Below are 26,012 nucleotides of genomic sequence, written 5' to 3' on the forward strand. Positions count from 1 at the left end.
CAGCAGGAGACAATCCTTCAGATGTGACTGAGTTTTGATGTAATAAAGAAGAGTACCATTTAATTGATGATCAACTAAGATTCCTTTTATAACACACACAAGGATTTTTTTAATGATCTCCTACATGCCTGTAGCACCTTGGAAGCACACAATATTTCTAAGTGTAATTGGATATGCTGTGAGATTGTTTCTGTCATGCTTCTGTAAATATCAGGGGTGTCATGGGCTTCTTTTAACAGAATAAAACCAAACAAACACCAAAAACACACCAAAAAAAATCAAGACACTTTATTTCAGCATCTAATCCTCACCCCCATAATATATGTTCATTACACTGATTAGTTTCTGCTTTTAAGAATGTCTCAGTGTGAATGATGAGACTGACAGCTGCACTTAGTATAAAATTCCTCCCACAAAACCCAAATTGGCTGGTCTGATTCTTTTTTCTTTCCTTCTATCCAGACTCAGCCAGTGTTACATTAGTATCTCCTGTTACATGAATGTGATCACTTACATAGTCCATTGTGATGCATCAGTCCCATTAGATTCTACATTAACATATCAAAATCCCTATACCTTGTTAAAGCTTCAGCTTTTTTGGTCATTTAATTTTAAAAAGAAAATACTGGTGGCTTAAAAAAAAAAAAAAAAAAAAAATCACCCGAAACCCCAAGAAAACTACACCGACTTCTTAAAGTAATTTGTCCACAAGCCATTTAGCATACCTACAAATTATATTTTAAAAGAATCTCAAATAATATGATATATCCTACTGCTGTAACATCTGGTAACCACAACATACAGCAAGTCACACTAGAAAAACAACCTGTCTTCAAGAGGATAATGCCAGATATGTTACAGCAAGAAGTCTCCCCTTAACGTTTGTAACTTTGAAGTAGCACGTTGTATGCTGAAAAGCTGCCCTTCCTCTAATCATCCTTTAAGACCAATTTATATCCTTAAGACAATGTTCTGAGAGTTGCTGTAGTTTCAGCCTACAAAATGAGCTAATTTTGTAAAGCATGAGTCTTCAAATTCACACAAGTTATCTGCACCAGTGAGTTCCTGCTATAGACCAACCCTAACAACCCTGTGATTTTGGGACATCTACCTCAGAGACTACTTTTGAGCCCCTTCTTCCGCAGACTGTAAAATTATCTATTGAAATGATGCTTCATTGCAGCTGGTCAGGATTTGGAAGGGAGAGTATTAACTAGGTATAAGGTATTAAACAGCTCTTAAGATTGTGCAAATAATTTGCATCAATTTACAACCAGATTTTCCTCACAAAACTCAGTAAGATATACACTTCAGCTAATTTTTCTTTTGGTGGAAAGCTGTATTTCCAAGCATTCCTTTCTTTTACAAACATATCTAACACATTGCTAGACTAAAAACATTGCCCTTAAAATGGCAAATCATGCTGCTGATAATGTGAAGGAAAAACTTATTTTACTGTAATCTCCTTCTCCTGCTGTGGGTAAGAAAAAGAAATGGGAAGAAACTCAAAATTACAATAAAATTGCCTAAAAAATTAAAGCTGAGAAAACAAAGTATTCAGCAATATGCCAAATTGTGCTTCATCTGCAGCTGGATTCTTTTAATGGCACTGCATACAGGCAGCGCATTGGTAGCCAGGCTTAGACTGCCCACTAATTGCGATGAGTGGAGTCTGATTGCTGGTTAGGAAGAGCTACAGCACCCACTGCGTACAGACCTCTGTCATGGTAAGGTTTCAAAAGCAGTCAAGGAACTTTATCCACTCATTTCCTTCCAAAGCTTCACCACCGGCATTACATAAACAGCTGTTGAAGCAAAGTTAGACTGCAGTTTGACACTACAGCAGAGCTACCCCTCAGGCTCCTGAAAATCCCCCATCAAAGCACTGCTCCAGTATTAAGTCACCCTGACAGTTCAAATCTGATGAGTAAATGCTGAAAAGTTAATTTTCCATTGTCAAGCTTTATGTTGTCTCAGGTATTATCTGCCTGCACCATTCTAATCACCCCTATGGATCAGGTAACATCTGTCTTCCAGCATCAGGCACGAAGCCAGCAAGGATTTCACGCTGTACTGCCTGCCTAATTTGACAGCACTGCTCCAGATCACACTTGGGCTGCTGGATGATGAAGGAGCCCCTGATCTGGGATTAATGATCACAGAGCCAGGCTCTCATTTCTGACTCACACTGACCTGTGAGAAGCAACAAGCTCCCGGAGGGGGCACAGGAACAGTGTGCTGGCCAACACGATCCTTTGCTGAGGGATCACACAGCCCCAGGACTAAGGGTAAGAGAGCACAGAGGGCTGTGCCCAGAGCCTTCCCCAGGGCTGTGCACCAAGATGACCTTGTCACAGGCATCCAAAGGCAGTCAGAGGCTGTTCACTGTTGTGCAGCTCCAGCAGACAAATTTCTCTTATCTAAGGCAGGCACAAGGACAGAGCAACAGCCTCAGAGCAATGTGCTCGCACTGAGGAGTATGGGTGGACTCACTCCCCAGCCATCTTCAATTGACCACAGTTATACATGTGTAATTCAGACCATACCAGCCGGGACCATGTGGCCTTACACCTTCTAACTGTGTATTTCAGACCCCATTCAGGTTATATGCTTTTCAGTGGAAAACATCGAGACACACTGTCAGTCTGTGACCCCATTAGTGTATTCAGTCCAATGCTGTTAAGGGGTAACACAGATTCCTACCATTTAATTTTCTCTTTTCTTACCCCCCCCCAAGGCAAGAATGGCAACACTTCAAATTGAAAACAAACTTAGGTGAACTGTGAATGCGTGTAAAGGGAGAAGGTAGAACCTCCACACTGCATACAGAAAGCAACAGTTTGTTATAACGATGTCTACTCTTGTTTTCCCCAAGGATCACTTCTCTTGCAAAAGTTACGTCATCAATAAGCAAAAAGTTTGCAACAACCGAAATGTAAATTGTTCCTTTTACAGAATACTTTGAACAAAATAAATTCCACAATTCCCCTATGCCTCACTGCTAAGGTGACTGACCATGACTTGTCCTCCAAAACACACAAGTTTCTGTATCCAGCTGGTTTCCATGGTGCAGCAATAATGAAGGTGACTAAATCACATCACTTAATCCAGTGATGAGCTAAGTGGGTTGTTAATGAATAGTCATACTCCTACTATGGAGTTTTTCATGTTAAGATCACGTAGGTTTTTTGCTATTAAGTTTATGAGCTTCATCAAAACCTTTGCTAGTTACTTTAAATGAAATATATGCATCATCATTAGAAAAACATCCTAAACTTCTTCCTTCAACAGTGACTGCCAGACTCAAAACCTGTTTCCGACACAGGTGAAGTAAAGGAGCATCTTCATTCTCTACACGATACCCAAATAGTGTCTCTGGCTATACATATCACAGAGTCCTGCAATACATACACACTGTTTGATTTTTATATTTCTTTAATTCTTGCAAAAGGGGGGAAGAAATGGGGTGTTTTTTCAGGAGTTGGTTTGGGTTTTTTTCCATGACCCATGCATTTGTTTTTCTGACAAACCTGAACATGAAGCACAACTTTAAATGCTATTAGTAGATGAGAGGAGCTGATTAAGTAAATGATATGCTAACATTAAGAAGCAATAAACTGTAAATATCAAGAGATCCAAAATGATGTACAAAAATACAGGAAATACAAACAAAACTTGTAAGATGGGGTTTAGAATCATTTAAACACTACCTAGAAAATAACAAACTCTTAAGAAAATTTGAAAGCTTTTCTTACTACTTACTAAGATATATGCATTGGAGATTTTTATATTGCTGTTAGATGAGACATTCATATGCCCATTATCAGAGCCATACTCAACTTGCCACAAAACAGGCAAACCGAGATATTACTTAGGTGATTTTCTTCATGTACCCCCTAATGAACCATGATGCTTTTAAAAGAACAGATAAATTACATCTCCAGGGATGTTAACACTAGGTAGCATAGGCAGCTGGACATAATACATTTGTGACAGTCCCATACTGAGCCTGCACCTCAGCAGCACTCTTTCCAAACCCACCCTGCTGTATTATCACTAGCCCTCTGCTTTAAAAGCTAAGGGAAACAGGAAGGAAATCCCTCATCAAGTACCATGGTTCCCTAAAGAGATACCACCATAAGACCACACAAAGTCAGGTCTTCATTTAGCATAATGGTTGAGAAACAGAACTGTCTCCACCCCATACTCAGTACAACAACAGACACCAGGACTTCACATGCTCAGGGCAAAAAAACACCTCTTTGCACAAGGCTTGCTGCAGTGGGGATCAGAACAACTCCTAGTGATAGTGACAACCAGCAGCTGGTCACTGTAAGGCTGGGACAATATGACAGAGGTGCAAAAATGCTGGCAACTCTGTCAATTTTGTTCAGACATGGTCAAATTACTGAAGCTGCCAATTAACAGTGCAGGGTTATTGATGTAGGTCTCTGCAGAGCACGCTAAGGTTTATTAGTTCAGATACAACAATTCATTTTTGCTGCTTCTTGCCCAGGTTTTGTCTAGAAGCAGAACAGAAGTATTTTATGTTCACAACCAAAGCTAATTGGCCTTTCCAAAAACCTGGGGAGCTCAGTACAGTGATTCAAGGGTCTTTAAATTACACGCCAAGCATATCCTGGATGAGGTACATTGCACAAAGCCTACGCCAACCTCTCAGTACCCTGGATAATGGAGAAATGATGACGACCATGGCCTCTTGACTTTGATGCAAGGGTCTAATCCCTATACCAAGTGATGAGAAAGGCTACCTATGGCCTTCATACTGCTACAGATTCTCAGAAGAGTAAATTATATCAAACACAGGCATAAAACATATACAACAATCCTGAGCTTGGCATGATGAAATCATCTACACTGTCCATTTAAATATAGGTCAGTCATAGTTTTTCCAGAAAGAAAACATGTTTGTTTCTTCCTAATACCAAGGCTTTGCTTCCATTTCCAAGGCACTTCATACAGCTACAGTCAGTGTTTAACCCTCTCGTCTCTTTCATTATGGTTTTAATTCATATCACCTAAGCTTGTTAAATTATATAATGGTCGCTTAAGTACATTCAATTTGATTTCCATTCTGTTTGTTCAACACAGGCATCTTATACCACACTCCTGAAAACAGTAGCTGAGCACACCACAGAAGTATATTAAACTGTGATTAAAATCTACTATGTATGAGCCTTCTCCAAGTTCCTTCTGACCAGAGTTCTACATGTCACCTAGAATTTTACTTGAGAACTTTAAAAAAGACGCATCACCACAAAAAATAACCCACAAGTCTAAGCTGTTGTCTAAAGTATGCCTTGCACAGGGAAAAGAAGCAGATGAGCTTTGCAACGGTCCAGTCTTACACAGAAAGATATGTATTTCCATAGACTACTACATGTTATCCTGTAGTAGTAGTAAAAAGGAGTAGCCATCCTATACTGCACAAGCCCAACAAACTCCTTTAGCCAAAGGATTTCCCACAATATTATGGTGGGGGATGCTTCTGTGTTGAGCCTCCCTGCTGAAACCCCTGTGGGATGTTGCCTTTATCTGAAGTCTTAGGCAATTGATGTCAATGTTCCTTAGTGCCAAGATTTGTGGCTGCTTCACATCCCCTACAATGGATTCATTTGCCTTCTTGCACCTCAGGTGTGTCATCTGACCCACTCAAACCAGCTAGCAGATGAACAGAATTTACTCTGGTGTTATCTTTCCACTTTATAACTATCCTGTTCTGCTTGGAAGCCTGGTAACCCAAGCAATTAAAGAAGAAAAAAAAAAACCCTACTGTGCATTATTTCTTTGCATGATTCAGTAATTGAAGATCCAATTTACACCATAAAAGTCTTCCTTCCCCCTAAACGCAACAAATAAATTCCCTGGTCTCAGGATTTTTTCCTGGGAGTTATATGCCTTAAACCATTTCAGGATACAGTCGAGTGTCAGCTGTGAAACAGCATCACTCATCATCAATGACAACATGGCAATTCAGGACTTTTCCATCAAGTTGACAAAGATGCATAACTTAAATAAAAATTCCTGTTCAAATTATCAACAAATGAAAGTTAATGATGGATCAAATTTGGCAGAACTATTCTAACATGTAGCACAATTTGGTCCCCAGCTACAAGATGTGAAATTTCAGTGATAAATGGTTGCTGGAGACCTTTTCAAGATAACTGACATGCTACAGTGCATTAATATTTCTCTCATTAGTATCAATCTGGAGCCCTCATCTGTTGGCAGAAGGCCAAGTGCATTGTGTAAGAGATACCCCTACCACAAGAGTCTTCTATTTGAAAGACAAATGACTTGGGAAACCACGTACTTTTATGATTAGTCAGACAGAATTAAAGAACGTGATTTTTTGACCTTGGTTCTTCACTATCATCTCCCTTTGCATCCATATCTTTTATGGAAATTATAACATCAGCAACTTCAGTTCTTTATTAGCAGCAATACTTGATTTCTATCTGAAATTGGGTATTTTGATATGAAATTGAACTGAGTATCACCTGCAGTTCCTTTCCACAGGAAAGGAAAAGCACAAAAACATTTTGGAAAGCCAGGCTTTGTAGCAAGCGTGATATAAGTCCATTGATTATTTTCAGAGTAATTCAGTTGCAATTGTCATCTCTTTTAGCTTTCCTAAGAAATATAACTGTCTTTTCCCTTACACAGCTCCTTTACTGTACAAGAAGTTTCGGTAAGAGGAGGGCAAGAACTGGAATCGTAGGTCTCCACAGGCTTCACCCACCCCACTGCTGCAATGATATTATCGCCTTATAATTGCTCCATTTGAAAGCTAGTATTCACTCATTCTCAAAGTCAATATTATCCACCTTTCAGCTCAACTGGGCACTTCTAACCTGTCACAGTAGCTTTGGCTGTAAGATTCTTCTAGCAAACACTTTAAGAAAGTTAAATTTATCAGGGTCCTCAGAGCACCAATAGACTTTATTTGCCCTGGCAGCCTCACCTCAGACCCCAACCCATGCACCCTCTTGTCCACAGCTCAGTATCCTCATTTCAGCTCTAGCACATGATCGTGCCTGAGCTGTGTCATAGGTGTGCCTGTTGAGTCTCCTGGATTGACCTTGGATCTGACTTACTACCTTGCCTGTAACTAGGGAAATACTCATTTTACATCATTTTTAATCTAGGTCTGCTCTTCCCACCTCAAATTTAAAAAGCAAGAAAAATATTACAAGCTTAATATTTTTCATACCCTGGTTGACCTGCTCTTCCTGGCTTCTTTTACAACATTCTCCCAGGTTCCGAGACGTGGTAACAGCATACTCTTACAGTTGAGGTGGAGAGATAGCACCACAATTCAATTAGAGTTAAAAAGCTAATAAAAATACTTCTAAACCGATCATAGGGATGAAGTCAAATAAGTACAAAATAAAAGAGAGAAAAGATAAATCCTGTGGATTCCCCTGAGCCAGACAAGCCTTGAATTCCCAGTATCAATCAAATGAACAGAAAAAGTAGAAAGAAATACAGTTGTCCCTTGTGTCATCATAGAGGAGTTAAAAAGCACAAGACCCTTTTCACCCTGCACAATCACAGTTCACTTCTCTTTGAAAACATCTAAAGATCTTTTGAGAGATGAAAATACATCTATTTTCTGCTTTTACAACCACAGTAGAGTGATCCTCACATGGGTTTTATGCCCACACACAGGCAGCTAAAAACAGATAGCGAAGCAAGCAGCTGCTACCCAAGAACAGCAATAAAAATAATAAACCAGACAACACCACAGGGTAAGTTTCTGGCAGCCAAAGCAAATAGTTGTTACTGGTGTGGTGCAGATACTGCTTTGGGATCCACCTGCTGCCAACTGGTTCAGCCACAGAAACTTCTATTGTTTGGAAAAGAAGCATGAGAAGCCCAGTTTATTTCTATGACCAATCTATAGCATCACATATGGATTTCAAGGGAATGACAACAGACTACATCTGAAGTATCCTGGACAAGATTATTTTAGCATAGAAGACTTAATTTCTTCCATCTCAGAAATAAGTATTTGTCCCCAACAAGAAAATAGAACTGAACTAATGGCCTGGGAGAAAAAGCTAAACAAGCAGGCAGCAAGTGGAAGTGCAAACAAAATTATGCTAAATGCACGTGGGACAGAATTTGGGAAAGTAGGAATCTTGCTGAACAAACAGCATAAATCCACCACATTAGACTGGCACTCAAGGGACAGAAATAAGAAGAGTACCTCAATTATAAAGAAAATGGGGTAGAACAACATATATAGAAATGAGAAAGACGTTAATAAAGAAGAGCATATTGTGCATTCCTTCTCAGTTATACAGGAATTTAGTAGGCTGGCAATGATGTTTGTATAATTCCATGGGACATGAATTCATCTTGGGATCCACACACATCTGTCTTCTTTGCTTCTCTTTTCTCCTTTAGTTTTAGCATGCTAAAATAAAAACACATCACTTGCTTCTGGTCACACAGATCTCTTCCTTTCCCCGACTTTCCCGAATGTATTCTATATGCACCTTCCCCAACATGTTTTGCCCATTCAGAAATGAAGTAATCCCACCTGGAATCTTTTCCTTTTAACCTTATTCAGTAATGATTCTTTTCCTGCTGCTTAGAAACTCTAGCAGTCTGCGTGATTCCACAAAGTTCTTAGGATGTGATCTGGATCCGAAATAGCATCATTCACCTGTATGAGTGATTCCTGAGTAGAAAGGCATTTAGCAATAGGGACCTTTGAACTGAGGCTGCTTAGGGTTACCCACTGCACACAGCATACCAAATTCCATAAATGCTGATGATCAAGGTTACACTAGCAGTGTCATACTGCAGGAAGTCTCAAATGCAGATCACCTAATCAACAGGAATATTGCATCAAAAGACTAACAAGTACACACCCATCTCTCAGCAGAGCAACCCTCAAAGGGATGTATAGAGGATGAGAAGCAATACAGCAATGCCCAATAGTGACAACCCCCCATAAACAGCTTGATTCTTATAGAAAATTCAACTGCCACGTGAACTTTGTAAGAAACAAAGGGAACACTGATCAGCTAATACTGCTCTATAGTTTCTTTCTACTACATGTATCACCAAACCAGCAGCCTCAGCTGGGGTTCAGTCCCCATTAAGTTCTATTATGGAGCTTTGGCCCACCTTGAATTACACTGAATTTCAGTAGCATCTCACTCAACGTAGCATCTATCATGACCAACAAGCTGCTGTTTATCCATGTGCACATTCCACTTGGTTGGGTGCAGCTGCTCTTGATTTGGTCAAGGTGAACAGCCTGTGCTTCACTAGGTTAGTGACCCATAACAAAACTAAATATAAGGTTTTTAGGGCTTCAATACAGAGAGAAATGTTGAGTAAGGGTATGAATAAAGCAGGAGAAATCTTCATTAGTCCTATGAGGGAAAGGTATATATTAATTCTAGTTTCCAACAGATAGTGGAAAAGAAGACCAACAATACAGGAATTTAGCCCTTGAGTAGGTGCATCTGTAAAATAAAAGACTGAAATGGGAAAGGAAGAAATACAGAAGATTAAAAGGCCTCATGTACCTCTGAAGTACAATAATTTGAGACAGGAAATCGGTATCACTATAGCAACCGACATAACGCCATTAATGACCAAAAGGGAATTCTTTAAACCTACAGGAGTGGGAAAATATGGATGCCCAGGAAATGTGAGGAAGATTTTATTTACAGTTGAGCAATAAAACCAAATCAGCCATATATTATACCTAATAAATTTTTCCTCAAACTCGGCACTATGCAGCTTTGTCATATCTAATTAGTGTAAAGTCTAATTAAAGATCACAGATGGTGAATTCTTCAACTGGAATACAAAAAGACTACTTTTAATCAGTCATCTGATTAAGATTACCATCTTACTTTCATAAGTCTGCAGGCACGATTTACAGATGTAAATGAGTTTTAAGGTACCGAAACATCTCCTGTGAAGGAAAGACTTGCAGGAGCTATCAGCAAAACAAAAGTCAGCAGTAATAAGACCAAATTTATATGGAACCCCAGTATGAGGTACATACAGGTATTAGCACTGTGCAATGGGTTGGAAATTTCTCTTCCAAACCACTGGCAAGAAAGGCAAGAAAACGACTGCAGTTTTCTCCTGTCAGTCAAATTCCCAGTTATCAATGAAAGTCCAATCAAGGGTAAGGAAAATTGTCCTAAACCCAAGAGAACAATGATGGGCCTCTAACAACAGGTTGGGAGTTCAGAAGCGTTGTGAGAAAAAAAGGAAATAACCTGTTTTCAAATTGATGGGGAAGGATGAAAGCAATCTGAAAGCATGTGAAAATAAATAGGAGTGACAGGGAAGACAGTCATGATGGTTGGTAGCCAAGTAGTACGGAGCCCTGCATCTCCTCTGTAATTGTTCTGTATATTCTGCTTTTATCTGGAGCTATTTAAATGCAAAGATTTTCTGACACGACAGTGAACCTAAAGTTGGGTATAAGGCAGGTAATGAGAAAGATTTTAGTTTGTTTTTACTTAAGCTCTTCCCTGAACTTTGAAAGGTCATTAGTTTTCATGACGATACTGCACATTAGGCCTTTAATTGAACCCACTGTACTAGATGCTTCACAAACACTAAGCTCAAAAGATCCCTTCCCCAGAGAACATGTAAATCTAGGTAATCCCATATAAAGTCTATATACAGCACATTTCACAATATTGCAAGACCCTAAAGCCAGTGTGCTTAACCCATGAACTGAGATACAATGAAGAGGAGGAAAGAGGAAATTCATTTTACATGTACAGAAATATCTTTGGATTGCCCAGTCTTTGCTTAGTCAAAAATTGTGCTTTTCTGGATGCTACCTCTCCAGCTAACAAGCCAAGCTAACCTTCTCCTACTGGCCATGAAACAGGCACCCAGGGGACAGCAGCTCTCACCAACTGTATTCATAGACACAGGGAAACCACCAACCTGTACATCCACACAGAAGTAATGGACATCATTCATCCTCTAGGAGGAAAACAGCTCTACCTGTACAGATCCAACTACAAGCATGAGGCAGAAACTCCCAAAGACCAAGAACAGATTTCTTTCTTATTCTATAATCAATTATTTCAGCATGCTAATGGCCTGAACAAAACACAACTCAACATCAAATATTGTGTCCAATGGTAAGACAGAAAAGCAGTGCTCACCAGGCCTTCTCGAAGTCTGATCAGCTAAAGAGAGTGTATTATTACAGGGAAAGCAGAAAAAAAGATAAAGGAAAAAAAAGGGAAAATTCTCTAAGATGGTAAACACTTGAATAGGGAGCTGGAGGGGAAATATCTCCAAAACCAAGGAGTAATGGTGATTCTTGACAGCAAAGTAGCAAAGAACCAAAGGCAGTGGCTCAGAAACCACATTTTACCTAGAATTTCGCAAACTGCACTACTCCACACTTACCAAACGTAGACAGCCAGCAGGAGCTGGCTGCAGCAGCAACTGCAGCATCTGCTGCTACAGAAAATGTGTTTAATAACAGAAGTGACAGGTTTACAACTGGCAGACAGAAGCTGATTCATTTCTTTGTATGCAACCCATACGATATAAACAAAAGGGATCCTTTATAGTTTAAAATAAAAACAAACAATAAAAAAAAAAAAAAACAAACAGGACAGACACTTCTGCTACAGTCAGGAACGTTCTGCATGATGCATTCACAAGAAACTTCTGTGCTATAGGTCTTGTAGAAAGGAAGAAAGTCTGAAATTGAGAAGAAAAAGAAGATGGAGAGATTGTCTAAGATGAAAGATGGCAAAGAAACTGTGAGACTGTTTTTGCAAATGCTGCAGTCATGAAACAGGTCACGCTGGTAAGCTTGCAAAGCACAAGACAGCACTGAAAATCATTTTCTACTCTTGTTTACAATCCTTACTTACAGCACCAAGTATCTTTCATCATCATTATGGTTTACATGATTGCAGCTTGAAAATAATCAGGATCAGAACAGAGGGTTCCTGGCAGGAGAATAGATGCTGTAGAAACTCCTAAGAATCCATTTTCAAATGTGCATTTCTTGGCTAAGATATGGGGAGAAGTATTTGTACTCGTTTACTGTCTGAGTGAGGAGAAAGATCATAACAGCAATATGAAATCAAGCACTTCTATTTTATAGTGTTGTTTTGATTAGAAAAGTAGGGAAAGTACCTGAAAACTCAGTATTTTTATCACCACATATTTACCACACCTGATGCTATCAATACTACATCTGACACTATCATCACCTGCTTTACGGTTACCATAAATGTTCCTAATTCCTAATTACTTTAGGTTATGCAAAATTAAACTTGAATTGCTAGACAACCCCAGAGAGAAATGATAACCAAACCTGCTCCAGCAGGAGTCTGCTATAAGACCAGATCTTCCAGCTTTCTTTCTCCTGATCATAGAATCATCAGGTGGTTTCGGTTGGAAGGGGCCTCAGAGACCATCTAGTTCCATCCCCCCTGCCATGTGCAGGGACACCTTCCAATAGACCAGGTTGCTCTAAGCCACATCCCAGCCTGGTGCTGAGCACTTCCAAGGATGACCACCATTTACTTTAATGGAAAACTGCATTTCCACTGTAGGTAACTGTGAAACTTAAGTGTCAAATCGAACTATAAGGAAGATTAAGACTCAAAAGCATGATTTTTCAAATTTAATCAGTGTGCATCCATTTTCACTTCAAATGCCTGAGTCACATTACATTCCTGAAATGAGAATTTTAATAAGGTTACTATTTTGCTTCTGTCTCATTAGTGTTATTACTAATTGCAGTGATTGATATCTATTGTAAATATTAATACAAGACGCTTACTTTAGGGTTACATTCGGGCCAAACTGTGATTCAAATCTACACTTTATTAAATTTAATTGTGTTTTTATCTGCTTCAGCTATCAGATCTACAGGGGATGTGCTATGCCTTGAATTACTTAGAGCTGTAAGGAATTTAAGTAAATTCAAGATTCTTTTCTACTGGAAACATAGATATTTCCTATTAAGGTAAAATCAGTCCTGACTTGACTGCTTACTCTCTATTGTGAGGTGCAGAGGGAGATGTAGAATCCAAATAACTCATTAGAGATGCTGTAAGGAAAGCCTTTCATCCTTTTTTTAAAGTATATGAGAAGAAATTAGCTCAGGCTTTTGTGTTTCTGCAACAAACTGCATTCAGAATTTCTTAGCTGAAAGTTGACTACCCAAGGCTGGCAGAAAGACTGCAAGCTCCAAAGTTAATAATTCTGTATTAAAAGGGGAATTACAGAAAAAAGGCGAGCCTTAGAACGATACCTATTGACAGCATAGACTCTGAAGACATTCAAGTCAACCCTTCCAACCTGCAGATCCAGATCCAGTTTGCAGAACCTAAACCACAATATAGCATTCTCCTCTGCAAATAAAAAGCTCTACACTGCAAGATGACAAAACTACTTTGGTTTGTCTTTGGCATGACTATCCTTCAGTTTCCAGCAACTGAATTTCTTTACCCACAAAAATCCTCCAGAGACGTGTGTCTTCTACATAAAAAAAAAGCCGTCAGAGCATGTCTGTGGTCTCAGCACAGCCTGCCTGCGTCCAGCTTACAGCAGCCACACATGTCTACAGCAGCTATAAAGCATGTGATGCTGGAGGGGGATTGAGGGCAAAGGGAAGAGCATTACCCAAGACAACTTAGTACTGCAAGAGAACTGTGGGCATCAGTTTGTTTACAGCATCATGCAGGCATGCTAGCTTCAATAGAAACAGTGATGGTTCTGACAGTTCTTTCCCAATGAAACGTATTAAAATTGTTAAAAAAGTATTTTAAGAATGCTGGAGCACAGAGCAAATTTAAACTCCAGACATCCTGCAATGACCCTGAACTGCATGGTAATGTCTCCAGATACACTTGGAATATGAAAGCTCTAAGGCTTTAAATAAAAATGTGAAGAAGCCAGCAACTGGTAATAGGCCTCCTAGTGAGGCAGCTAGTAGATTTCTTCTTTAAATATGGCCTACTATCTCTTGAGGAATATGTACATTTAAAAAAAAAGAAAACCCACACACAAACAAACCAACACCCCAGCAAGGCAGCAGTGTTTTCCTAAAAGCTGTTTAGCACACTTGAAATGCATTTCTGTTCAACCTTTATGCCCATTTCAAGCATTTCCTTCACTACCACTGGAATACAAAGCTGCTTCTGTGCAAATTACTCTTCTACTTCATGGAACATGAGGCCTAATAAAATACTTTTAAAGCTTTGCTTCCCAATTAAAAATAGGGATTAGTGCTCTCGAGGGAAATCCAGGGAATATTTTCTCTGAGTTCTAGATCATGAGATTTATTTTCAATCTCAAAGGCAGTGGTTGTCAACAACCTTGACTCCGGCTGATGTGCACTCAGTGTCTAAAAGAAAGTGAAACAGTAGGAGGAGGTCTCATCGCATCTGGAGGAAACACTGTTCAGCCCAGCAGTGAGAGGGAACAGCAAGCTCTCTTTACTTTAAAAAAATAAAGGCAACTTTCCTCCTCTCTGCCTCCCATTTCACCTAAATTCTTGTAAATATTGCCCTTCTCCATCAATAAAATGCAAAGCTTTAAGTGACCTTACCAAATGGAAAAGAATTCAGCATCAGTGGTTTATAACTACTGTTTTTCACTTCTGGGTTTCACTGCAATTAAACACCTACTACAGAAAATCGTTTATTTTATAAATTCTATCTGGTTGTGTCATAATATTTAATCTCAAAGAAAAGTACAAAAGACTTCAGCAAGTAAACTCCAGCTGTTCAGAGGTCAGAAAGTAAACACTGGTAGGAATATAATGGACACTGATTATATGTTTATATTTACACTGATTGTATATAATACATTGATTAAAATATATACATATATGTAGGGACTCTAAGATGCTTACTGATTTCTGAATAAGTTTAATATCCTGACTTTTGATCACCTTCAGTTTGCAGAATACTGCAACCTCTGCTTTCATATCACTCCTCTACCTACATGTTATGCACTTCTTATGAATGTTTGCTGCTATTGAGAGATGGCATTCATGCTTCTATCTTAGCATGCCAAGCTGGAGGTATTGTTACCTGTGAAGAACAACTTTTTGAGGACCTTCTCCTCTACAGAAATAGTACACTGCTTTATTAAAGAAAAACTGATTTACAAAAAGCTGATTTGTTCTTCCTTCTCCTTCAATATTAAGTGTTGGGCTTAGAATTCGATTCAGAGCTAAAGGGCTAACAACTCCAGCCTCCATTCTTACTACTGTAAAATACACAAAGAAATAAAAATCAGGACTGATTTTCAACATAGATTTTCAGCCTTAATTCTGAATTTCCTTGAATCTTTAGCCAGACTCTTCACAGTTACACAGAAGTTGGTTTATATTCCTTAGTAGAATTTCCTCTTTCTTTTGGTTGGCTTTGATTTTTTTCAGGTTTGGGTTTGTTGTTTTTTTTTGGTTGGCTGTTTTTTTTCTTCTTCAGCAGTGTCTGTGTATATATATATATAAATATGTATATATATAAATATATAAAGCCTTACAAGTAAAAAACACCTTTCAAATTCTATGCATGTTTTACCAATGTCTTAACTTCCTAATGACTCTGTAAGAGTATGTAACAGCTCCAGGCAATGCAATGCTAACAACAGTGTCTTTTTTTATTGAGTAAAAATATAGTTAGCACTTATGGCACGTGATGAGTAAAAAACCAAAAACAACCTCAACAACTCCTTCAGCTCTGTAAGCCAGCAGGCTCTTCAGACCACTGCCCTGTGCTCCCGTACACTGTGATGGATTCAAGTCACTGGTCCCTGCACGCACTAAAAATTAATCAATTTAAAGAAAAACTTTCAAACAAACTATAAATCAGTGGGTATGGACAACACGGGGGTTTTCTCAACATATGAGCCAAGTCCCCTTGTGAAGATGTTGGCAAACTACGTCAAGAGATCTAAGTCATGGGAGTTTGGTTTGTGCCTCTGCTTATTCCTGCTGCCTCTTTCCCTTAGCACTAACCCTCCAATGTGGAGCTAGCTTCTGAGTTTAGGAGAAAAGGAATTTCACCGAGACATGCAGTGTTGAAACCATGCTCACATTTGAGGGTTTTTCCCTCTGTATATTATAAACTATGCACAGCATTGCTCTCAAAACCAGAAAAACTAAACCAAGTCCAAGGACATGTGCACTCTCAATGCATCTTGACCCAATGAGACCTCCTGCTACCTAAAGCTGAACGACTGGGCAGGATGTACAGCTTTTCAAAGCTAAATTGTTTCAGAAGAGCTGGGTCATATTTCAGCTTCTGGGAGGCATAGACTAAATTGCATTTGGCTGTGCAGGAGAGGAACCTCCAGCCTCTCATAGTCAGTGCCTGCCTCCACTAGTGCTGGGCGCATATGCCCACCCTCCCTAAACCACTCACCAGGGTGATGGCAGACAGTGATGGCAGACAGCACTGGCTCCAGCCCCATGCTCCTCTCCAGCATGGTGGGAAACCTCTGTTCACCAGCCTCTGCCCACTGTGGCAGTGAGGGGATGCTGGCAGGCTGTGCAGACAAGCTGGGTCCTTAAGCAGCAGGAACCACAGTTATGCATGGGGATACAGGGCCAGGAAGCTCATTCAGGCTTGGCTCTGAGCCACATTAGAGATGGCACCTGGTAGAACACTGCAGTGATTTTGTTACCTCCATCAGCCTGCCCTCCAGACACCTACTCTGCTTTTGAAGAGGCACAGAAACCCATCCGGCTTTCAGGTTTTCTGCTGAGGGGTTCAGTACAACCCACGAGCATATGGTGCAATTTATCCAGGCTACACTCCACCCTTGGCAAGTTTGGGTTTAGGAGCATAAAAACCTCTCATTACAAAACTGCTTTATCCATCTCATCTGCCTGACAAGAGCTCTTCCCTAATGGCTGGGCAATTGGGATTACTGCTAATGATGCATTACCACCAATACCTGGATTTCTGTCTTCTCCTTTCCTGGCTTACCTATTTCATAGAATGGTTTGGGTTAGAAAGCACCTTAAGATTGTCTAGTGCCCATGGGCAGGGGGACCTCACACTAGACCAGACAGAGCTCAAAGCTCTATTCAACCTGGCCTTGAATGTTCATTCATTCATTGCTAAATCTAGGTTTCTAAAGCAAAGTGTTTCCAACATTAAATGTCTAGTATAACAACAACGCAACTTGGTTGTGATCTCTTTTTATAATGGGAAATATTGTTATTCTCCCTCAGAATTACACTATTGAGCCCCAACCACACTTGGGCCCTTGCTTTTTCCACCTTTGCAATACAACACACAGATAAACCAACACACTTTGGGTAAAGAGTAACCTTTTATAAAAAATACTCTTCTTCCTTCTTACTCCTTTGACATTCTGAAATTCTTCACTTTTTTCTATATCAGATTGGCTGTGATTACCAGCATAATCTGCTGTGTCACTTCTGGGTGATCTAAACCAGAAAGCCAGATGCATTTGCCAAGTGAAACCATACCTACCCAGCCAAAAACCTCAGCAGACCTGTATCTTAGCATTACAGGTGGGTAACAAGACAGTAGTTACCTATTACAGTAAATAAAAAATAGTAGCATCCTACCTATGTCTGATGAAATGGTAAGGTTTTGTGTTCAAGAATTCTGATCTTCCAAACTACTAAGTACTGCCAGTAAATTCAGAGGAAAAAAGCATTTCCATATGAGATTAAATTTACTCATCATGTTGATCAAACCAAGCATGTCTGCACCTGAATTTTGGAGTTATAGCTTTCCATACATGAAAATACTAAAGAAAAAGCTGCATTGTATTTCTCAGCATTTTCAGCAGTGATACCAAAATCTCTTGCTTGCAGTTTCTCAGTGGGTCTTAGAGATAGTTGTGCAAGCTTACAGCGCTTCTAAGCAGGGGAGGAGGCAGAAAAGACCAGCTTTCTGAAACTGAAAGGGATAGCAAGCCAGAAGGCAGACAGGAGGAGTAGTTCTGAATGCCTATTTGTATGCATTCCAAATACTTTCATGCAGTTTTCCTCATGCCAGTTGTCTTAAGAGACTGCTTAAGTGAAGCAAACCCAGCTGTGCCAGACCTGGCAAGGGCATCCCATCTAGAGTTCTGTGCCCAGATGTAAAACATAAGAGACTGCCTGTGAAAAGTCAGCTTGCAATTAGCAAGGGGGCTTCCTAATACACTGATGAGCAATGCAAACACACTGCACAAACCTACAGACAAGTGATACGCAGACGCATAAAGCAGATGCTGAAGCTGGGGTTTTCTTAAAGACATCGGTTCTTATTCTTAGCCTCAGGGCAACTACTTCACACCAGAAGTAACAATTGAAGAAATGACTGCTAGGAAAGTGGATTAAAAAAAAAACAGAAAAGGTCCATGTGCAAGCTAGTCACTGGTATCCTGAAGATGAGATGAGAAAGATCGTTTATAAGGCAAGTCCCCAGTCAGCTGACATTAGAGATAATGTGAAGTCAAAGAACACTGGGGACTGAACTGCAGACAAATCACACCAGGGAACTGAGAAGTAGCTGGTGCAGAAGGATAACCAGAAGCAATTAATAAAGCAGCCTACATGAAGAGTTGCCCAGATACCTGTTGCCAGACACAGGGAGGCACTGACAGCTGCAAAACTACAGTGTGGTCTGACATGAGGCCCTGAAGCAAGTCTATGCATGGGGGGAAACTTCTGAATTAGGAATAAATTAAGATTTTTACTTTCCATAAGTTAAAAATTAATCATAACTCATCACCAGCTTCTGCAATAGAGGAATTTACTCACAGGAGAATGAGAAGGATCTGCTCACTGTATATGTACATATAGACATTTAATACCCATTATTTCTAATACTGCTGCACTAAAAAAGAAAGTTCACCCTTTGATGACAGCATCATAAGAATTCCCAGCATATTGATAGAAAAAAAACCCTTACTTTTGTTTAAGGTGGTCCTACCAGATGCCCCTCCAAAGCAGTCCTCTTTCATTCTCAAACCTTTAAGCATGCTTACTAAGTGATCAATTACTCGCTATAGCAGTTCCAACAAGTTCCATGTAGTGTAATCAAGCCAAGTCCCTAAGGATATTGTTGCAATGAACCTGGAAGGGTGCTTTTAAGCTAAAAAGCTCTAGCTGAGACTGCTGTTTCTACCAGATTTTGATGTCAGGTGAACAAAGATAAAGGCTGGGTAAGGGAAACTACTGCAAGTGATTAGTAGGTGCAGCTGGGAGGGGGAGAGAAAGGGGTTGAAACACTAGGCCAGCAGCAGAAACTAGCTGAATCCATGTTTTTCAGTGTCATCCTAACTTGGGAAGAAAAATGCAGGTTAGAATTCTCTCTGCCATCTGAAGGGAATGAAAAAGCATTAGATTGGTCTTTTGACAACATGAAGCATAAACAGCTTGAGAAATTAGTGTTGGCTCATCAATATGTGTACCAAAGGAAACTAAGGCTGCTGAGTCTCACATAGTTCAATAGCAGTTTAGTCTACTGATCTAGTTAACAATCTGCTTCTGTTTGCAGGTTTTGCAGGACTGTGCTCTCAATAAGGTCACCCAGAACAGAACAGGGCAGTTTCCATAGTACAGCAGACATTTTTCTGGGCAGAGTTCCATACAGACACTCAGTGCAGGACTCTGTTATCTGTAGCTATTCAGATGTGGCTATTGGGTGGGTTTTGTTGTTGTTTGGGGGGCTTTGGGGAGGTGGGTTTTTTTGGTACTTTTTAAGAAAAAGACCTTTCCTGAGGCCCTATCCGTTCATGTGAGCTGGTCTGAAAGGCTATCTTCTCCAAGTACACAGTGGAACAGCTGCAGAAGAATAAATGGGTTAAAACAACCATGGATACAGCAGTGAAACATAATACTTCAGCCTGGTCCACTAACCTTCATACAATAAATGAAGAGGAATTTGAACTACTATATGAAGTGTGCCTGTCCAATAACGAAGGTCAGCGCTATAACTGCCTCCAGTGTAAGAAGATTGATAAGAGAGATAATAAAGCTTTATTCCAGGCTTTGAGACTGAATGACACCTACAAGATGTTCACAGAAGGACTTTTGCCACCTCTTCCAGACACCCACCAGTACTGAACAGTCTGTCCCCCTGCCTCATTTTGGGCCTCCCTTAATAGATGGCCCACTGTGGTTTAACTATTCAGGAGGCAACAAGGGTGGGAATGATCCTTTCTGCTCACAGGTAAGTAACTAACAGTGACATGTGGCTTAAGGACACCACTCCTGAATATGAAAGAAGTGTTAGAGAAAAGAAACAAAAGCATGCCTTACCAGCAAGTAGTGGCCCTGTAACTGAAATGTAAATAACCGGGGGAAATGGAATATATTCTCCTTTTTTTTTTCCTTTTTCTATTTTTCTGCCATAAAGCTTTCACATATGCACTAGGATGCTAGCTAGATTATTCTTGGTAATTAAAAACATGGAGGAATTCATACATCAAAAAAACATTTCTGGTTTCTCTGAAAGGAAGTGGAAAACAAACCATCCCACAGGGACACAGGGAGGAAAAGATGGTAACACTCTGGCATTCTTCACTACACAGTGTGATGTCAGTTCTGAAACACTGGCAGAATAAACCCAGATCCTCAACCTGTGTGAGTCTTTAGAAAGCCTTTTTGCTGCCTAACCATGATCTTTTTGCTCTTCCTCACAATAGTGAGCAAGTATACACCTCTTCTGTATGAATGATAGACTAAAGTAGTTGGATTCCTGTAAGTAATAAAAATAATAGAACTTCTAGTTTTGCTTTCAAACTCTTACTAAACAAATGTAGATATATGACAGTCTCTGCACCATTAGATGTTATTGCTCCTTTATCTTCAGGGTCTTTGATGTTCTGTTGTTACGGATGAGGATCAAGGATTTAAAGAATGTTAATTACTGCTGATACAATTGATGCTTCTTGACTTCCAATAAACCCTTCCATATCAATGTATGATTACTACAGTAAACATTGTCCCACTGAAATGACTACAAAGACATGCAGAAGAGGAAGGCATGTGGAGATCAGCACACAAATAGGAGGAACAGGCTCAAGAGGAAGCTACCATAACTCGTGTCAACTCTGTCCCTTTTGATCTAGATGGCTTACAAAATGCAGAGGCATACCCTCACATCCCAGCAAGCAAGGAGTGGGAATTCTTTAGGAGAAAAACAACAGAGGAAACCATCTGGAAACCAGCTACATCATGGCTGGCTGTTTGGAAGCAACCGGAATTTCAGATGAGCTGCCTAGTGCTTACTAGCAAAGGCCACAGGGAAATGGAAGCACCACCATCAGGCTGAGGATATGCTGTGCTGACTTAGCAGCCTTATGTTCTTCCAAATCCAGCCGTACCACCTACCCCTTAAGCACCCAGTACCCTTTTTCTAAGCATTTACTTGTTTTTCTATCCAAGGTAGTGCAAATCTCCATTATTTATGTGTTCCTGCAACAGAGGCTCCTCAGTTCCCACAAATACCCCCACAACCTGTATAATCTGAATACACACAGTCAGTCTCACAAACCTATTTTCAGTGCCACCCACCTTCTGGTGACTAAGTAGTCCATCCACATACAGCTTTGCTGACAGATGCCTCAGGCTTGAAGAAGATGTCAGCCAGAGGTTGCATTTCTTGTACACTTCCACAGGGTCTGATGTCTCCAGTTCCTCCCCTACGTGTACAGTATTTTGAGCTAGATTCACTGATGAAAATCTGTATTTTAATTGCAAATTCAGTTAAATAGATTTCAATTCATAAATGCTAACAGAATAAGCAGCATGACATTCGACAGTAATGTCTTGGTTTTACCTAGGTACAAAAAAAAATCATCTTTTTTTTTACAATGGATGGATGCAGATGCATGTTGAAGTGATATCTTCCCAAAGAAACCTTAAAAGTATAGTTTATGTATTTATAAAATCAAATTCTGTTGTTGACAGGTTTTCTGCAAGCTCAATGTTTTCTATGAATATGGTCACTGTGCTGAAGTCACAAGGTGTGTACCAACAAAGTCACGGAAGGACACCTAAGGATTGCACTAAAAAGTATTAATATTCACCACTATTAGCTCAGATTAAAACAGCTAACATTTCCCAAAGGTGGACAAGTTATCAACAGTGGGAATGACAATAAACCAAAACTGCACATATTTCAAGATACAATAAACAGGAGTCCCCAGTTCCAGCTACAAAAAAAAAAACCCAATGCCAAGGTTGAGGTTTGCTACATAAACCACCATGACTACTTTTAACACAAGATATGCTTCTGCGACAGACCCTGTTGAAATTAAGATTCTATAAATTCAGGTATCATCATAATTGATGCACATCTTCATCAGAAACCGAGGCTGTGCTTATGTCCAACTCACAACCATCTTCTTAATCAGTCAGCAGGACATAGGCATGCTCTACTCACTAAAGGACATTTATATCTGTTCAGAGATTTTTTAGTTTGCTTGTATGTTAGCTTTATTTCCTGCCCGATTTACAACTGGATATGGGTTGGCAGGGGAACACTTTCCCCTGTTGTACATGAGCATCCGAGTTTGGTCAAGATACAAGTCTGCTGTTGTAAAGCTCTGAGTCCATCAGCACTGCAGCCCTGGGAGCCAAGCCATTCATGCTGTATATAGTCCTGTATAGATTTTGCCAACTCTGGGTTTCTAATGGTTGTCATTCATTAGTAAGGACAAGGACAAAGCTGCTTATGATAATGACAGCAAAGAAATTAGAAAGATTCTGTGGCTTTCAATGAAAGGGGAGGGTGGAAAATAAAGTAAATAAAGGTCCATGTAAACAAAGTTATGCCCTTATATAAAAAGATAAAAGAAAAATCATTCACCTGTTAATACCTTCAGTATCTACAATATTTCGAGCATTTGCTATATTTGCATGCACAAAGGAATAATAGAGATTCTTAAGACAGCTTTATTGTTTTACTTTATGTAAAACAGGTAAGAGAGGACAACAAATCTTCATGTTTAGCCATTTATAATCATATGTGGTCGCTAGTAATTTATAGGAGTGTTTTCATTAGCACATGTCCAATGTCCCTTCTAAATATGCAAACCAGACACTTAATAAACTTCTCTCTCTATACAAATAATATTGCACATATTCAAGCCGAGAGACTAGTAAAAGCCTACCCTGTCATTTAACCAGCAATCACAGTAAATTTCAAAACGCTGTAAATAATCTCTTTTCCTACTTAATTCAGTAGGAAGTGCAAGTTATCGGCATTCAAGAGATCTACGTGGTTTCTGTTTAGCAACCTAAATTAATTTGAAAATGTTTACCTGCTGGGCCCAAACCCTGAATAAATGACTTGTGACTTGAACAAAGACTTACAGAACATAATTAAGACAATTCCCAGGTAACAGAGCACTTATCAAGGCACCAGGTGGTCTATATGTTGGCAACAAATGGGGGAATTTCAATTCTTAAGTTGTAACTTCATACAACCTACAAGCAAATACCTGCTGGACAGGAAAAATAGCCAAAAAATAGGATGAGGGGAGGGAAAAGAGTTGCTGCAAAGGAGGTATTTGGACAGATTATGTTATTCATAAATTGATTATTATTTTAAGCTCAGGATATCTCTTCTCTGTTAGGCTTCACTATAACCAAGACTTCATACAACCTTCTCTGTACAAAGAAGCAGCATGAACTACTGGACTTTGTGGTTTGCCGAGGAAAATTATCAAAGAAAGAAATGTACCTGATGATGAAAACTTCTGCTACTGATTAGCAGATAGATCAGCATGGCCTCCTCTACAGAGACTGGCAGAAACTTCCAAAAAGGCGTTCAGAAAGTTGAAGAACTCACCTCAAGGCATACAGCAAAAACCTGTGCCTGTCTCCTCAAATACTCTGATCTCTGCTGGAGTCCTCTCCACTCCCACCAATACAATGCAACAGTGATTCTCAATAGTGTCATAAATAGAGTATGTTGAAATTCTCCTAGAACTGGAGGAGGGAATGAACCCATTGTTTTAGATTTTCAACAGAAAACAGGAAAACCTTAACTCACTGAAAAGAAGCCTGAAGTAGCAAGAAAAAGGGCATTTCTAAGTATACACAGTCAAACCTAATATTATGAAACTTACACCTGCTTTAGAGAAATTGTTATCCTTTATTCTTCACAAACAATGTGAAAAGAAGTCAATAATTTTTCTACATAGTACACTACAAATGCCAGTCATGGAAAATACAATTGGGCAACCAGGAAACACAACTTAAGTGTACATCCATGACAAACCCTTCCAAGACCCATCATCTAACACAGACATGCTGTATGCCCTTGGTTCTTATTGACACAATTCCTCAGCGGTCCTTTGCAAAGCACTGAAGCATCTTTATTTTTACTTCCAAGCTAACAAGAAGTGTTTTTTTACAAAGAAATACAATACAGGAAAAGTATGTGCTACCTAACATCTTTACTTCAGTTTTCCACCAGGCAACTCTTTTTAATGGTTAAATAGTGCTCCAAGAGTTCATTAACACATACTTGAAAACAGTTTTGAAGATAAGCATTAGTAGGTAAGGACAACTGTTATTATCCAAGGACAGAGTGAGGGTGATCAAGTGTCTAGCAGATTTGTGCTGCATGATAAGAGCTTTTCTAATTCTCTCTTTCTTCTCTTTACAAATTCTCTCATTTCATGAAAAGATGTTGCAGCAAGGACATACTTGTCAAGCTCTTCCAATGCTATTTACTCACACCGTAACATGATACCAAAGAAGGTTGTGGGGAAAAAAATGTTTAAAAAATAAGAAGTTATCTTCCGTTTAAATCTAGCACCAAACTTCTATTGAAACTATACATTTTGAAGATGTTGATGATGGATAGAAACACAATCTTATCTGTGACTGAGGTTGAATCTGCCTGGTTCTACAAGTCTGGTAATTCTTTTCACTGGTGACATGCATACACATCTCTCTACCTGTATAACACTACTGAATTAAAAGAGACCTGCAGTGGTTTTCACTTTATTACAACACAAAACTCAAAAATAAAGCAATACATCTGTTGAGAAAACAGACAGGAAAATGTTAATGTTGCCACAAAGACCCAAACCATCCAAGTGCAGGATGATTTCTCACTGCAGCAAGACCACATGGTCATGCAAAGAACATCCTCATTTGAGCTGATCAGTAGGCAGACAGCTCTTCTCCAACAGCAAGGGCTCAGGATTTATCAGACTGATAAATTCCCTCAGACTGTTCTTTAAACAGAGAGAAAAATAGTGCAGGAACCTGGAAATGCATCTCCTATCAACTGCAGCTAATTACCATTCAGACTCCTGCTCCTATCCCAGCTGTTCAAGGATAATTACCCTTAATGAAAGTGGTGGTTGCAGGCTTCTTGGCTCTGCTAAGTTGCCTTATAACAACACATTGCCAAACACATTTGGCATTCTGTACACCATGCCACAGAGGGACAGTATTGATCCACACACCATGGCATCACTTTCAGACTAAGAAAATCATTTGAGAAAAACATATGATACACTCAAAAGCAGAGGAAAACATCACTCCCTGAGACCAGACAGTTCCTCTGTGCCAAGATGCTGTCTGAAATGCAGCCTGCCCGCAGGACAGCACAATCCCTTAATAACGAAGCCATTTCACGTGACAGAAAAGTAATGCTCATTTACAGAGCACATAGGACAGGTGAGAGTACCAACCGGTACAGCAAGCTCAAGCAGGGTTGGGCTGACCCTGGCCTCTTTGGCCATATGTGCATAGGGCAAGTTTTGCCACTATAAATATACTGCTGTATGAGAGCAAACAAAAATTGCTCAAGGAAACAGTGTGGTTCAAAGGGACTTGGTTTTATTGTTAACAGGGGTCATTGCAGCTCAAATTTCCCTTCAACTCTGTATTGGCTCTTTAAGCAAAAACAATTTTTGCTCTTCACCCACATTATTGGAAGAGCTGCCTTAGCTGCCAAGCCCCCCTCCACTTTATCACAGAGACCTCAGTGTGGATATGCTGTTGATGG

General features: G+C 39.7%; 1 protein-coding gene across 7 annotated transcripts in view; it reads right to left on the minus strand.

Moving 5' to 3' along the window:
* The window catches only part of SORCS2 (sortilin related VPS10 domain containing receptor 2), a 549,260-nt gene that overhangs the window by 383,608 nt on the left and 139,640 nt on the right, over window positions 1–26,012 (minus strand). The window contains exon 1 of one of the 7 annotated variants that reach the window (XM_057426802.1): window positions 18,945–19,081. The exons of the other annotated variants lie outside the window; for them this stretch is intronic. The gene's annotated coding sequence lies outside the window, so the exon portion shown is untranslated. Of the gene's footprint in view, window positions 1–18,944; window positions 19,082–26,012 lie in introns of those variants that run through there. 7 annotated transcript variants of the gene reach the window in all.

This window comes from Pezoporus wallicus, unplaced genomic scaffold (genome assembly GCF_028554395.1).
Source record: "Pezoporus wallicus isolate ANWC-B61680 ecotype Strahan unplaced genomic scaffold, APGP_CSIRO_Pwel_v1 scaffold_13239, whole genome shotgun sequence".
In the NCBI taxonomy this organism is placed as follows: Eukaryota; Metazoa; Chordata; class Aves; order Psittaciformes; family Psittacidae; genus Pezoporus; species Pezoporus wallicus.